This window comes from Schistocerca nitens, chromosome 12 (genome assembly GCF_023898315.1).
Source record: "Schistocerca nitens isolate TAMUIC-IGC-003100 chromosome 12, iqSchNite1.1, whole genome shotgun sequence".
In the NCBI taxonomy this organism is placed as follows: domain Eukaryota; kingdom Metazoa; phylum Arthropoda; class Insecta; order Orthoptera; family Acrididae; genus Schistocerca; species Schistocerca nitens.
Window position 1 is genome coordinate 88,655,924 of NC_064625.1, and position 3,392 is coordinate 88,659,315.

The following is a 3,392-nucleotide window of genomic DNA, read 5'->3' on the forward strand; positions in this document are numbered from 1 at the left end:
TTTTCGTCGGTTGTGACAATGGATGAGACGTGGATGCCATTTTTCAATCCAGAAACAAAGCGCCAGTCAGCTTAATGGAAGCACACAGATTCACCGCCACCAAAGAATTTCGGGTAACCGCCAGTGCTGAAAAAATGATGGTGTCCATGTTCTGGGACAGCGAGGGCGTAATCCTTACCCATTGCGTTCCAAAGGGCACTACGGTAACAGGTGCATCCTACGAAAATGTTTTGAAGAACAAATTCCTTCCTGCACTGCAACAAAAACGTCCGGGAAGGGCTGCACGTGTGCTGTTTCACCAAGACAACGCACCTGCACATCGAGCTAACGTTACGCAACAGTTTCTTCGTGATAACAACTTTGAAGTGATTCCTCATGCTCCCTACTCACCTGACCTGGCTCCTAGTGACTTTTGGCTTTTTCCAACAATGAAAGACACTCTCCGTGGCCGCACATTCACCAGCCGTGCTGCTATTGCCTCAGCGATTTTCCAGTGGTCAAAACAGACTCCTAAAGAAGCCTTCACCGCTGCCATGGAATCATGGCGTCAGCGTTGTGAAAAATGTGTACGTCTGCTGGGCGATTACGTCGAGAAGTAACGCCAGTTTCATCGATTTCGGGTGAGTAGTTAATTAGAAAAAAAATCGGAGGCCTTAGAAATTGAATGCAGCTCGTATAGGCGTCGCCGACCGCAGCGCCGTATTCTGCCTGTTTACATGTCTCTGTATTTGAATACGCATGCCTATATGAGTTCATTTGGCGCTTCAGAGTATTTTGCTCAGTACGCGGCAGTGTGGAGCTGCTCCTGGGTCTTCCTGAAGTCAAGGATCACGGCATCTACCTACGCGCTTGTATTTATTGCGTTCTGGTTAACGTAGACGAACGGAGCGCGCTGGGTTTCACACGATCGTTGTTTCGGAACCCACGTTATTGGAGGAGTTTTTCATCCTCCAGAAATATCACAATACGCGAGCGTAAAACACATTCCAAAATTCTACAACAGATCCGTGTCACAAATATAGGCCTATAGTTTTGTGCCTAAATATTATGAATAGTAAATTCCAAGTTTGCACAGTCTACCCTATGCGAAAAGAGAGTATAAGAGGCCTATTTCCACGACTACTCACTCATTACTTACAAAATAAATATACAGAAAATTGTTTAAATACAGAATAGGAAAACTGAAAGTATGTGTAATCCAAGTGGCGACGGAAGCATCGGGAAAAAAGGATATCTAGGAGGACACAGGGTGTCGAAATATAAACTGTAGATATAGAAATTGAAACTAAAGAAAAACAAAAAATTTACATTACATATCTACGGCACATTATCGCAGTATAAAGGAAATCTTATATATGTTAAGAAAATAGTGAGAGAAGTTGATCAAGAATATTGGGATAGAATGATATCAAACATGGAAAATTATCTACATGGCACACATGAGATGGCTTATAAACTCCTGCAACGACTTAGCGAGCAGGAGAAGGATTCCGAAGGATTACAAGTACAGCGGATAGGCAAAATAATTTGAACACCTGCACTTACTTAGGTATCGTTTATTAGTAAGGGGTTGGACCCACATTTGCTTGTAATACAGCTGTGAAAGAATAGGAAACGAGATAACAAAATGGACGAAGCATATTGAAAGAATGGGGACGGGAATGATAGTTAGACATGTAATAGACTACACACCTGTAAGAAAGGGTGTTTAGCACACTGGACTCGCATTCGGAAGGGCAACGGTTCAAACCCGCGTTCGGCCACCCTGATGTAGGTTTTCCGTGATTTCCTTAAATCGCTTCAGGCAAGTGCAAGGATGGTTCCTTTGCGAAAGGATCGGCCGACTTCCTCCGCCATCCTTCCCTAATCAGAACTTGTGCTTCGTCTGAAATGACCACGTTGTCGACGGGATGTTAAACCGTAATCTTCTTTCCTTTTTTGGTAGGAAAGAATGATGTAGGAAGACCGAGGAAAAGGTGACATTTGTGAAGATGGAACTCGTTGTAAGCGTACTGCTTGAAGTGAAGAAGAAAAAGAAAAATAAGAGGAAGAAGAAGATGATGAAGAAGAAGATGATGATGATGACGTTTTGTGCGTCTGTTCTACGACTTTTCCTGAAAACGATAGTGCTTTGTGCTTTTTCCAATCATTAGGAATGATTCACTCACCTAAAGACGTAGAGGATCCATAGGACCCAGCGAAATGCTGAGGCTAGACGGTGCAGGGGGTGGCAATTGAAACTCAACATCAGATTCAACGTATTGCGAACACATAGACAAAAATAGCCATTATTGAATGGTAACAAAGGAAGCAGCTTACAAAACATTCGTTCGACAAATATTCTAATATTGCTCGTCAGTATGAGATCCGTACCAGATAGGGCTGATACTGCAAACAAGAATGGTTCAAATGGCTCTGAGCACTATGGGACTTAACATGTAAGGTCATCAGTCCCTTGAACTTAGAACTACTTAAACCTAACTAACCTAAAGACATCACACACATCCATGCCCTACACAGGATTCGAACCTGCGACCGTAGCAGTCCCGCGGTTCCGGACTGAAGCGCCTAGAGCTGCTCGGTCACAGCGGCCGGCTGATAGTGAAAACAGAGAAGATCCAAACAAGAGAAGCGCCTTAGTAAGAGCGAAAGTGTCGAGGAGATTCTCAGACAACTACAGTGGCAGAAGTTGCAGGAGAGGCGTTCTGCACCATGGTATGGTCTACTGTTAAAGTTCCAGAAGCGCACGTTCCTAGAAGACTCGACCAGTGTTCTGCTTCCTCCTAAGAGTATCTCCCAGAAAGGCCATGGTATGATTATGAAATTAGAGATATTCGAGGCATCACGAGCCTTATCAACATCGGTCTTCCCGCGAACCATTATGTGACTAGTACTTGTAAAGCAGGAAGTCCCAATGGTACACGAGGTACCCTCCACCACACAGCATAAGGTGGCTTGCAGGGTGTAGATATAGATGTGCAAGACACTCCTACCTCCACGGCGAAAAGAGACAGTAGAATTTACTTCTTAACTTCCAGTATTTGATCACAAAAATGTCTTGAGACTATCGATTTTGGTCAGTGATCAGTGTCTTCAGATCTGCACAAAATGGGGAAATCAAATACAACAAATGGATACAGGATACTTGCAGTTATACAGGGTTATTACAAATGATTGAAGCGATTTCACACCTCTACAATAACTTTATTATTTGAGATATTTTCACAATGCTTTGCACACACATACAAAAACTCAAAAAGTTTTTTTAGGCATTCACAAATGTTCGATATGTGCCCCTTTAGTGATTCGGCAGACATCAAGCCGATAATCAAGTTCCTCCCACACTCGGCGCAGCATGTCCCCATCAATGTGTTCGAAAGCATCGTTGATGC